At 37.3% G+C, this 13,690-nt stretch overlaps 1 non-coding gene and 1 pseudogene across 1 annotated transcript; both read left to right on the top strand.

Moving 5' to 3' along the window:
- The window catches only part of LOC116561689, a 27,042-nt pseudogene extending 17,871 nt beyond the window's left edge, over positions 1-9,171 (top strand).
- Positions 9,172-13,023: 3,852 nt separating this feature from the next.
- LOC116561891 lies at positions 13,024-13,142 on the top strand. Its single transcript, XR_004273658.1, has one exon. It is a non-coding gene; the product is annotated as a small nucleolar RNA SNORA25 (small nucleolar RNA).
- Positions 13,143-13,690: the final 548 nt, after the last annotated feature.

Raw genomic sequence — 13,690 nt, 5'->3', positions numbered from 1 at the left:
ACCCCTGGGCTGCAGTCGCCTTAATCAAGGGCTAGGGCAGGCTGGCCCGGCGTCCAGGCTCGGTCACGTCTCTGCTCATCACTCCTGAGCTGGCACCACCTCCCTCGGCTCCCTGGACCTGACTTGTTTAAAGGCACATTTTGTTCTTCGAGTAATTCTCATGGCTCTTTAGTTGTATTAAGGTTATTACTAGTGTAGTTCTCATTTTAAAACTCATTTTACAGTACTAAATTTTTAAAAACCTAAATGTTTAGATACATTTTATGGCTTCTTGGAGATTCTCTATTAAATTTTAAGCCAACCCAGTAGGAATATTTTTAGACTAAAACTCAGTTCTAAATGACAGCTGATGTTCTATTACAGAATAAGCTTTCTTTACATGTTTTACTATTAATATAATTTACATATACACACACTATGTGTATATATGCATACATATCAAATTAAACTGCATATTCTGATTCCTAACACATTCATAGTGAAGGTAAATAATTTCCCACTCTTGTTACCTTCCTATCATTGAATTCCTTACTCATTGCAGAAGAAAAAAACCTCAGAAATATTAATCGTTTCAATAGTTTCCTTAAGATTACTTTAGATTATATATTGTACTGTCAATACAAACTTTATCATCAAGACGGGCTCACCATGCAAGACCTTACACAGGTTAGCTTGTCATTCTTTTAATATTCATCGTGATGTAGGAATTACTGTCTCCATTAGACCTGGGGAAGCAAACCTCAGAGCAGAGTGACTAAGTCAGGGCTGGACATCTAAGGCACGCTGGAGTCAAGGATGGAATTGCTTGGTCTTTCCAGTGTCCCATCCTTTTTCTGGGTATGCTGTAAAAGACACAACTGTCATATAGTTATAACTCATACCTCAAAGTGTTCATTTCAGGATTATTTGAAATAATCTGTAGGGAGCACTTACACAATATCTGGTTTAAATAAATCACTCCAAGAATTTCAGTGTTTATTACTATGCTGTGTATAGTATTATTTTATCCATCGAGAAAAACTAAGCCAGGTAATAGGGTCAGGTTTCTGTTTTGACTTGGTTTGACTTGGTTTTTCAAACTGGAGTTATAGAGGCCACAGTCTTCAGAGACTGTGGCTCAGCCTTGAGCAGAAGAAAGAGGAGATTGTTGGAAACACAGAGTAAGACCTGCGACCTTTCATGGCGTCACCATTCATGTCCTGCCTTTCCTAAGAAAACGAAATTATCAGTGTTGATAACACTGTAAGCTTTTTTGAAAATCAAATGTGCTATGCAGAGAAAAGTTCTTTGGAAAATTTTACAGTTAAGTTTGAAAGACACTTTTATTATCAACATCCCCAGTGACAGAGAGAAAAAGTCTGAACTTTATCCTTCACATCTCTGTTACTGAAAATTCTTAATTTTGGAATAGAGATCAAAAATTTGACTGCAGGGAGGGAATTAGATTGAGAGCTCATCTGTCCCTGCATTTGGCAGTAATTATTAATTGTTTACTATGTGATGGGAAAGACGGAGTGCTTGTGCCACGGATAGACCAGGAAGTATCGTGGCCCCGCTCCCATGAGCCCGTTTCCAGAACTGTGACAAGTTCTACAAAGGAGACACATGGGGTATCAGGAGCCCATGAACAGAGAGGCACTGCTCAGAGGACATCGGGAGAATGCTCCCTGGGGACCCCTCCCTAACTGGAGACCTGCAGCTTTGTGGTCAGTCCACATGTGGACTGTGGCAGGAAGTGGTCCACGGAGACAGAGAGGGGTGCTGGCACCTAGGCAGAATGAATGGCATGGATTCAGGGGACTGCAGGCCTGAGGGAGGATGAAGAGCAAAACAGCAGAGGAAGAACAAGACTGCAACAGTATGTAACAGAGCTGGTCCCTTCTGTAAGAACCAGGGATTCATGGGCCAGGGCACCATGCAGGGCCGTGAACATGCAAGTCACTGCCCCAACTGAGCATCTAGGAGGGAAACGCTTACCTGCAGCCTCTGTTTGCCCTTGGTCAAGGATATCCCCTTGGGAGGGGTTCCCTAGCCCTGCCAGGTGCATGCGTCCACCAGAAGAGGGGTCCTGGGGCATCTAAGCCTGTCACAGCGTCACACCAGCAGGAGCCTCAACAAGCAGATTCGGTTAAAAGTGTTTATTATATAAACTTGTTAACATTACTGCCTGGGGGAAACATGACATTCAAATAGTGTCTCTCATTTATTTTGTCTTTTTACGTGCCCTGATCCACAAAACGGCAGTGTTCCTTAGACACAGGCAGAGCAAGGATTTCACAAAGACAGAAAGAGCAACGATGAGCACTTTCTGTTTCAAAGGCTTGGACTGGCCTTTTCATTACACCAACCACAACAACACAAAACATTAAAGGTAAAATCTAATTGAGTTTCCTTGGTTACAAGTGGAAATCTCCAATAATGCTTTTTATGTTCCAACACATGGGGAACTTCACAATGGAAAATATAACACAATTATTTTATTATTACAATTCAAAATCAGGAGAGGTCACGCAGGCCCAGATGACAACCCACTCAGTAAAGACTCAAACCAGTGAGCACATTTAAACCATTATGTAGAAAACATGGAGGGTCACCCTTCCAGGATGTCCTTATTATTACTGGCATCTACAACTCTACAGAATATGCTGTACATTGGTTGGCTCTGCTAGTTTTCAAGGGTTTTAATTTGTTTTAATTTGGTTTGGTTTGGTTTTTGAGAGAGGGTCTTGCTCTGTTGCCCAGGCTGGAGTGCAGTGGCACAATCTTAGCTCACTGCATCCTCAACCCCCTGGGCACAAGCAAGCCTCCCACTTAGCCTCTTAAGTAGCTGAGACCACAGGCATGCATTACCACATCTGGCTTTTTTTTTTTTTTTTTTGTATTTTTATAGAGACAAGGTCTCACTATATTGCCCAGGCTGGACTCAAACTCCTGTCTCAAGCAATCCTCCTGGCTCAGCCTCCAATCACAGTGGCTCATGTTTGGGATTACAGGCATGAGTCACTGCAGTTGACCTAGTTTACAAGTCTTTAGTAATTTATTTTTGCAAAAAAAAATTGATATTAGGTAAGATGATAGTTATAAAATAAATACCTTCATTACACATCATCTCCTCTAAAAGTCAGCAGAGATGATGCCTTCTTCTGTGATCCCACCATTCCATTCAAAAACCACAGCACAACTTGGACTGTAAGAATCTGCAGGTCAAACTTCTCAAAAGCAGGGATGAGATCTTCTTCATCTTTTTATTCTGATATTTACCTAATTCTATCTATCTAATTCTGTCCAGTTCACTCTGCACCTACGTTAGACCTTGACCCGGAAGATGCCTGTGGAGAGTCCCTGCTGTGTCTCAGTAGATGATGGAGGCAGGTGTGGAAAAGGAACAAAGATTCCACCTTGGAGAGCTCAGAGTCTATTATGGAAACAAACACAAAAACTGGTAACTGCCAGGCAATGCAGTCGGTGGTAAGGGAGCCGTAAGAATGACACGGTGGGATTTGGGGACTCAGGGGGAAAGGGTGGGAAGGGGTGAGGGATAAAAGACTACAAATTTGGTTCAGTGTCTAATGCTGAGGACATGGGTGCACCAAATAGATGGGCTAGAAAGAGAATCTATCCTGTACTCTTCAAGGGCTGTGCAAGGTTTTGTTATTACCATATTTATAAGCCAACAAGCTAGCCTTTGCGATATGCTTACATTCTCCTTTTTTTAAAATGGATCTTTCTATTGTAGATTTATTTATCAAGGACAGATATTTTTAATGCCTGATGTTTTTGAAATGCCTGGTCAGGGTTTATGAGACGATATTCTTTTTCTCCAAAGACAATCATAATGAATAATATAAGATATATCCTAACATTAAGACATTCTTACATTTACAAAATAAATTCTATTTGATCATGGTTTACTGTTAAAACAAAAAATACCTTGATTTTCATGGCCTAAGTTTCATTGTATGTCAAATCATGTCCTCCATTAATATATTATGCACTATTATACATCATTTAATCTGAAATTGACAATTACCCTCATTTGAAAAATAGTAACTTTTTTAATTCTTAAATTTTTTATCAAAATTAGAAGTGACACTGAATACATGAATTTCAGTTTTCAGTGAGTTAAATTATTGTATTTATAATGTTGCTTTGGGTACCTGCATACACTTATGTATTGAGCTCCTGAAAGCATTTCACAGTTTACTTGTTACACGGGGCAGGCTAACAACATGTGAGTCTAAAATAAGAAAATATCATATAGACACTTCTCAAAAGAAGAAATACAAGCAGCCAACAAACATACGAAAAAATGTTCAGAGAAATGCAATAATGCTCAGAGAAATGCAAATCAAAGCCACCGTGAGATAAAATCTCACACCAGACAGAACGGCTATTTTTAAAAAGTCAAATAGTAATGGATGCTGGCAAGGCTGCAGAGAAAAGGGAATGTTTACACACTGCTAGGGGAATGTAAGTTAGTTCAGCCACTAGGGGAAGCAGTTTGGAGATTCACCAAATAACTTAAAGCAGAGCTACTGTTCAAGCCAGAAATCCCATTACCAGGTATATGTCCAAAAGAAAATAAATTGTTTCAACCAAAAGACAAGACTTGCCATGTTCATCACAGAATCATTACAATAGCAAAGATATAGAATCAACCTAGGTGCCCAACCACGGTGGACTGAATAAAGAAAATGTGGTACCTATACATCATGGAATACTGCACAGCCATGAAAAGAATGAAAGCATGTTCTTTGCAGCAACATGGATGTAGGTGGAGGCCATCATCCTAAAATAATGAATGCAGGACAGAAAACCAAATACCGCATGTTCTCACTTATCGTGGGAGATAAACATTGAGCGCGCAGGGACATAAAGATGAGAACAGCAGACACTGCGGACGTCTAGAGGAGGGAGGAAAGGGGTAGGGGATGGTCTTAAAAACTACCTGTTGGGTACTGTACTCACTGCCTGGGCAACAGGATCATTTGTACCCAAAACCTTAGCTCACGTAATATAACCATGTAACAAACCTACACAACCCCCTATATCTAAAAGTTGAAATTATGCTTTTTAAAAAAGATAAGCATTATTGTTCATTAAAAAAACAAAAATCTCCTCCCAGCACTTTGGGAGACCGAGGCGGGTGGATCACGAGGTCAAGAGATCTAGGCCATCTTGGCCAACATAGTGAAGCCCCGTCTCTACTAAAATACAAAAATTAGCTGGGCATGGTGGCACGCACCTGTAGTCCCAGCTACTCGGGAGGCTGAGGCAGGAGAATTGCTTGAGCCCAGGAGGCAGAGGTTGCAGTGAGCCAAGATCAGCCACTGAACTCCAGCCTGGCTCCTGGCGACAGGGCAAGACTCTGTCTCAAAAAAAAAAAAAAAATCTCTTTCTGTGTTTTGGGGCTGGCTCTTTGTTGCCAGGTTAAATCATGAGGTAAGATGCTATCTCACTGATTTTCTAGGGAGTCTGGAATGAACTCATTTTATTAGCTTATCTCTGGAAGATACAATATTAAAGCTAATGTAATCCACTGTATGTAAAAGGGCTTTTAGCACCACTATTAATTACAAATATAGCACATGAAAAAATATATATAATGGTCTGAAAATTCTCATCATAAAATTCTATATTAGCCTGAAAGACAGAAAACCTTTTAATTCAGATCCAAAATCATTAGTTCTTTCTCTGTTATTATGTTTTATTTTGTTTTATGGACCATATAATGCCTCTTTTGGGCAACGTATTTCCACAAGATATATGTTGAATACCTACTAGTAGATTATGCTACTTAATATTGTTTTTGTGACATTTATTAGAATAGAAGGAAAATAACACCTGTAAACTAAACACCTTCAGCCTCTGTGTTAATAGCAGCCATACACTCAACACGAGCTTTCCAACCAAGTAGCTGTTCCTTGTTCATCTCTCTAATGGCATTCATTACTTGGATTCACACTGATTTATCTATCATTTTTTGTTGTCAGATGAAAAATTTTCAAATGTAACAAAATTATATTTCTTTGTTTTGGCAAATTATTACACTAGTGATGCCGTAAAAACTGAAAACAAAAATTCCTCATTCTACATTTAACACATTTCGTGGATTTTCCTTAGAAGTAAGGTGTTATTAAAGATTCAGAAATATTGTCAATGATTCATTGATTTAGGGTTGGGAAATAATCCCAAATTGCTAAATAACTTAAAAAAAATAAAGGATTCAAGTTTCTAACTCTATCCAAAATGGAGTAAACTTGCTGCAAACTGTGAATACCGCAAAGTGCAACTAAAAACCATAGACATAATACAAATGCTGATATATCAAAAATAACAGCAAGCAGCCCACAGTGTGTTTCTTGTTTTTTTTTTTGTTTTCTGTTTTGTTTGCTTTGCTTCTTTCTTTTATCTCCAGCTTTGACCCAAGCATAGGCTGGCTAAGGCAGGCTACTGAATAACACAAATGGATAATAAAACCTTAAGAAAAGAGCGTCCTTCTCAACAGAATTGGAAGAGTGGGCTTCTCTGAGCTTCCAGAGAATGGGAGAAATTATTTTTTCTCTCTCTCTCTCTCCCTCAATCTCTCTCTTTTTCTCTCTTCTTCTCTTTCTCTCCCTCTGTATCTCTCTCTCCAGGCCTACCATGAGGGCTGCCTCAGTTACAGCGGTGCAATACATATAAATCATAAGAGAAAACCTATCCATTAAAGAAAAGAACCATAAAAGGAAGCTCCAGTTATGTAAAGATTGAGGAAGATAAAAATCCTTTTTTTTCTATTTATTTTATCTCCTTGCTTCATCCTGCAGGTAGGACCAGTTGACAGCATTATGTACCAAGGACAGTGGCTAAAACTCCAAAAATATTTCTAAAACAACAGAGCAAAGACTGTGAAAGCAAAACTGATACTGTAAAAAGAAAAGAAGAATTAGTCATAGATCCCCAGAGGGAAAAAAAAATAGAAAACTACATATAAATGTAAAGTTTCAAATAATAAAAAAAGAAAGAGGAAAGGAGGTCAGAAAAATGAAAAACAGAATAAAACAAAAAAAAAATAAAATGATAGGTCTAAACACATTTCCATAATTAAATTAAATGACCTAAACACACTAAAAGAGAGAAACTGCTGGGTTGACAGTTTAAAAAACAAAATCCAACAGTATTCTGTCTTAAGAAAATTTACTTTAACAGCATAGGTGTATTAAAAGTAAATGGAGGGACAAACATCCACAATGCAAAAGAATACTAGAATGGCTTTATTAATATAAAAACAAATCAACCTTAGAACAAAACCAGGGATAAAACACACACACACACACACACACACACACACACACACAGGTGAACATGTCCAAGATGAACCAGGTACCAATGATGGAAGCACCAAAGCTGCAATAGCTTTACTTACAATGGTAGATCTAGTTTTGCAGTCAGAGATCAGTACTGAACACACGGTGATGTAGGAGTATGTATACTTCCTCACATTCATTCAAAGGATAAAAGCCATATTCCTTTTACTCTAGATAATGTAAATCACAAAATTTTTCCTGAATGTCAGGAGCTTTCTTCACCTGTTATTACATCTCCCGCATCATTTGAAAACAACAAGATCATGCTGAGGAACAAAGTTCCAGAGAAGAAATTAATTTAACAGAGAAAGTAAAGGAGAATGCTACACCAATCAGGAACACAACTGCTAAAGTGACCAGCAATTTGAGAATAAGAAGTAGATTTGCCAAGCCTAAACCAACTCCTGAGAAGATTTTAGGGACCAACAGATTTGATAATTATCAGGAAGTTTCCAGTTTGTGTGTAACGAAAGGGGAAGAACTGGAAGCTCCAAGAAAAACAGAGAAAAATGCTTCCAACTCAACAGAATTGAAAAATAAAAACCTCTGATCAGTTACAACAGCAGAGAATAAAATGCAGAGCAAATTGGTGTGTGTACATGGCATCAAAGGGACCAGTATTTCTCAAGAAGTAAACCTAACTGAAAAATGAAAATCAAGACTAAAGCTCTCAGAGTTTCTGTCAGTTGCTCCAACTGCCTCCTCCGAGAAAGGGCCCTGCACACTTGGTGTGGATAGTTGGTGAAATTCTGCTCAAAAACCCCAGATAAAGGACTCTAAAGGAGACAGTGTGCTTACACTTCCTGTGCCAGAGCATACACCAAGTATTCCAGAAGTCCAACAGGAGAATATAATGAATCCTCAAGACCTAATAGTGGATCTCATTGCTAAGGTACCTCAAGATGGAGAAGATGAACAAGCATTTATTTTAACCCAGCAGAAATTTCAACCAATGCAGTAGAAGAATACCAATGCCACTAGAGAGTTAATGCCAAGCCCTTTACTGCCAGCTCCCATATTGGTCAAATCAGTGAATACTGAAGAAAGGGTGACATGAGTATTTGTTTACCAGCAACTTCAGTTGGTCTAGATGTCATGGGCTTATCCATTTCCAGAAGAGACGATTCTCAAACACCTCCTGATAATTTGGATCTTGTATGTGGGAAGAGGTTTCATTGCAGGCTTGATGAAAATGACCACATTCATCCTGCCAAAAAATGCTCGCTCTCTTTAAGAGGTTATTGTCAAGACTATACTTCTGAGGTGCACTCAAGGGAATTGACAAGTGTTTTTGAGGAAACGGGGGAGTCTCACAAGGAACAAGATATTTTTCCTACCTCAGGAAGCACACTGCCAACTCCAGAACTTCAAAAAGAGCAAGTCGAACCAAGTTTTCAGAGTAAGGGCTCTAGACCTTTACTAGACATGCATAGAATGTGCCTCAATTGCCCCAGGATCAAATGATTGCATCTGATAAGGAAGAAAGAACTGATGCAGCTCCTAAGTCTGAGCAAGACAGCAGAACATCATCTTCAGAAGCCCTACTATCCAGACCTGGCAGAACGGCATTTTTGTTTTTAATATGTTCAAAGAATAGTTTGGAGTCTGATTGACCTACTCAGGTCCATAGTAAGAAATGTCTAAAACCTCTTATACCTCCATTAAAAGAGAATTTGAAAAGATCCAACCCATTCAATGAAAGCCAGAAAAAACAAATTGAGAGTCCTCTGATCTGCTTCCATCTCCAAGTGTTATTAATACTCAATCTGAGAATATTAGCAGCTCAGCAACTCAGGTTTCTTTCTTTTTTTTTTTTTTTTGAGACAGTGTTTCACTCTTGTTACCCAGGCTGGAGTGCAATGGTGCGATCTCGGCTCACCACAACCTCCACCTCCTGGGTTCAAACCATTCTCCTGCCTCAGCCTCCTGAGTAGCTGGGGCTACAGGCATGAGCCACCATGCCCAGCTAATTTTTGTATTTTTAGTAGAGACGGAGTTTCACTATGTTCACCAGGATGGTCTCGATCTCTTGACCTCGTGATCCACCCGCCTCGGCCTCCCAAAGTGCTGGGATTATAGGCGTGAGCCACCACGCCCGGCCAGCAACTCAGCTTTCTTGTGATCAGCCCTTACTGAAAGACGGATATAAAAGTGGCCAAAAGCAGCCCTTTGAAGGGGAACCAACCACAGTCTCTGAATATTTCTTCAATGATATCTTCATTGAAAGGGATAAAACAGAATAAAACAATCTTTTGTCTCCTTTTAAAATTAAGTCTAGGATTTCCATAGTCAATTACATCAACAAAACAGTATTTAGAGCAAAACATCACTGTCTATTTTCCTTTAGGTTGATTTTGAATATTTAATGAGCTTGATTTGAAGCTTTTATAATCAGTGGAAAACATTTCTGAGGTTCCTGTCATTCTGATTGATTCAGCATTTTGCAAATAGCAAGCAAGCAATTAAGTCTGCTTTCTCAGACAGAAATAACAACTCTTGTTTACATTTTGACTCTTCCTGTGCTAAGCACACATGGACATTTGGAATGTTGTGGATATATGTCTGCATGAATTGCAATGCAGACAGATTTGGGGGTTGATTGTATCATATTTAACATTTAGCAACTTCTTCTGTGAAGTTCTTTTTATTTTTAGGAGGAGATGATGAAGGATGAAAGCCTTTTCAGTTGCTTCTCAGTACAGAATAATGTTATTTAAGTCAGTGATGGACCACATATATGACGGTGGTCCCATACAATTAAAATGGAGATAAAGTATTCCTTTCGCCTAGTGACATTATGACCATGATAACGCAGTGCATTGCTTTTTAAGTTTAGGTATGTTTAGCCACACAGATGCTTACTACTGTGTTACAGCTGCCTACAGTATTCTGCATAGTATCCCACGGTAGAGGTTTGCAGCCGAGGAGCCTAGGCTGCACCACATAGCCTTGGTCTAGGGCGTGTAGCAGGCTGTACATCTCAGTGTTTGTAAAGCACGCTCTGCGCTGGTCCACACAAGATCACCTAACAAGGCACCTCTTAGAACATATAGTTAAGGGATGCTGACTGTATGTGAAAACAAATCCACTTTCAAATGGTACACATTAAAAAACTTTCCTATTATCAGCCGTTTGTCTGACTGAAAAATATGTATTTTTTCTAATTCATGGTGATATTAGTCTTAATTGAACAACTAGTATTTAAACATAATTAGTTATAAAGATGACACATCAAAGAGCTTATTTATTTTTAAATTTTTTATTTAAAAGGATATTCGGTTTTAGCTATTTTCACCCCTCAGATTGTAGATAAAGAAGACATTCACAAGGTTATGTTTGTCTCCTTTTTCTCTTTAATTTTAAAGATATTTAAAATGATATAACTAAAAATGTTTGCATAATGTATATGTTTTGAATACATTTTTTCCCTCAATTTAGCATGTTGACTTTGTACTGTGAATTTTTCTGTTTTTCTTATTCCTTGGATCATCTCAAGATTTTCATGAGGGTAAGGGAAACTCAAGTTTATTTATGAGACAAATTTCCATACAAAACTCAATATCCTTTATACATACACAGACATAGATTAGTTTTTAAAAAGCCAATTTCTCCATAGTTTTCCATTAAATTCTCAAGAAACACTTAGAGCTTTAAGCACAGAACATAATTGTGATGATAAAAAACAGAAAATAAGGCTTTATAAAGCTAGTGATTATCATCAATATGAATTTAAGGTTTAATTTCAAGATTTGATGATTTACATGTATAATTCTAGTATCTACCCAAGTAGATCTATCGTGGTTCCAATTAGACTTCTCAAACAGCAAATTTATTCTGATTTTGTTTGAAAAGCCTCTTTGATTGATAGTATATTTGCTCAAGGGTTGCAAACTTTATGCAAACTGTTTTGGGTTTGCAGGCCAGGTGGTCTCCGCAGCAGCTACTCAGCTCTGCAATTTCAGTGTGAAAGAAGCCGTGGACAGTATTTGAATGAAGGACTGTGGCTGGATTGGCCTTTTAGTTTGACCCCTACGTTAGGCCCTGTTTTCTGACCTTAAGGTGCTCATATCTGTATGTCTGAGTTATTTGTCACTGAAGTTACGAATTGTGCTAAAAGTTAAAACTGTGTTGATTATATTATGTAATGATCAGTATTTCAATTGGGAAGATATTTTAGAGTCTAGATAATTATGTTTGTATATCGCAGAAATGGCGGCCAGTGTCTAAGTTCCTTGATAGAAGAGAATCGTGTCTCAGCAGGTGTGACAGTAATGCTAATTTACTGGAACTGCTGCTGTTAGAGCTCTTCTTATTGGTTGTGTTTTAGTGAAATATATGTCTTATCATTGAGTCAGATAGGAGGCTACGTAGTTCTAAGTGGAGATTGTCTATAAGTAGGCAGTTACTTCATGATTAATATGTCACAGAAATCATGGTAGTAAATCACATTGCTATTTTAATATCCTGCTTTTGTAAGTTTTTTAAACTCATATTCTGAAAAGATTTCATTCTATTAATGTTAGTTTGGGAGTTAGATTGCCATGATTAAACTATTATGTATCCTTGTGTAATATTAATTTTTAATGTTAACATCTGTCTCTTTTAATCTATAATAAGCCAGTTTTATGGAAGATAGAATTTTTTACTACATGAAGAATACAGGGACTCATTGTATTAGAGAATCAAGTCAGCCTGCTAAATTATCCTGCTGTTATATCGTTAAACCTAATTTTGGAAAAGAGAAAGTTAACTAGTGGAAAGAATTATGTTACGTCTGATTCAAAGATGTTACAAATAATTTGTTTCATAAATTTTAAAGGAGATACAATTAAAGCTTATCCACCATGATAAGTTTTAAAGGAGATACAATTAAAGGTTTTTATCTTTTTCTGACTTTTTCTCCTGAACGCTTATGTCTCAGCAAGTGACCAACATGAGGGTCAGAATGCCTAATTGTTGGTAAATGGTCAAGGCACAACAAAAATATTAATATCCACTGTTTGCCATCATGTTATTTAAACAAAAGCTGCCATGTATACCATCTTGTTTAAAGAAGTCCTCCACAAAAAAAGCAATATCATGCCATTCATAAATGTTCTTGTTCTAAAGAAAGCAGTTATGTTATATATATACATGATGCAAATAAAAGTTATTTTATAGAAAAAAGAATAAATTAATCAAGAAAACATAGCAATCTTAAATGAGCATACAATTAACAAACAGAGCTCCAAAATGCATAAAGGAAAAACTATTAGAACTAAAAGTTTAAAAGTCCCCAGACAACACATTTTTAAATCCCCAAGTACCTGGAAGTTAAAAATGCACTTCTTTTTTTTTTTTAATTGTACTTTAGGCTCTGAGATACATGTGAAGAACATGTAAGATTGTTACATAGGTACATACATGGCAAGGTGGTTTGCTGCCTTCCTCCCCCAGCACCTATATCTGGTATTTCTCCCCATGTTATCCCTCCCCACCCTAGGGGCTAAAGAACAGATTGACAGAAATCTTTGAAAAAATATTTTTTAAACTGAATTAAATTGTGATATAACATATAAAAATCCTTGCTAAAATAGTGCTTACAGGAAAACTTGAGCATTAAATATTTAAATAGAAAGTTAAAAGGTCTAAGCTCAATCATATAGTTTACACTTTAAGAAACTAGAAAAAATAAAGGACATTTCAATGAGGGCTCATGGGCTGTGAATTCAAGAGCTATTAACACTATGACCAAAATTCTCTATAAGATCCATAGCACTGAATAGTGCTATATTTCCCTGAGGAAGTATAAGACTTAGCCATTTATAATTATGACATAATAATCCATAATTGTTGATGTGGGAAAATAAATACATTTCCCAAAGTTTAAGCAGATTTTCTCTTTTTTAAAGGAAAAAAAAAATAAACCCACAATAAGCAGAAGAGTTAAATAATAAAGAACCAAAATCAATAAAATTTGAAACAGAAAAACAATGGAAAAAAATCAATGAAGTCAAAAGGTGTTTTTTTTAAAAAGGTCAAGAAGATGCAGTGACCTAGCCAAAAAGACAGTTATATTGCAAAAAAATCTCTATACAAACATACCCAATAAAAATCAAAACAAGGCTCGTCCGAGTGCAGCGGTGTTTACAACTAATTGATCACAACTAGTTACAGATTTCTTTGTTCCTTCTCCACTCCCACTGCTTCACTTGACTAGCCTTAAAAAAAATAAAGTAAATAAATTATAAAAAATCCAAACAAGCCAGACAGAGAAAACTGAAATAAATAACTAACTTTTCAGTGCAAATACACAGATGTACATCCTCAGGAAACAATAGCAAACAAGAAACCATGACCTC

This window comes from Sapajus apella, unplaced genomic scaffold (assembly GCF_009761245.1).
Source record: "Sapajus apella isolate SASKATOON/1434 unplaced genomic scaffold, GSC_monkey_1.0 scaffold30, whole genome shotgun sequence".
Taxonomy (NCBI): Eukaryota; Metazoa; Chordata; class Mammalia; order Primates; family Cebidae; genus Sapajus; species Sapajus apella.
The sequence above is the reverse complement of the archived record's forward strand: the minus strand, read 5'-3'. Positions and strand labels throughout refer to the sequence as shown.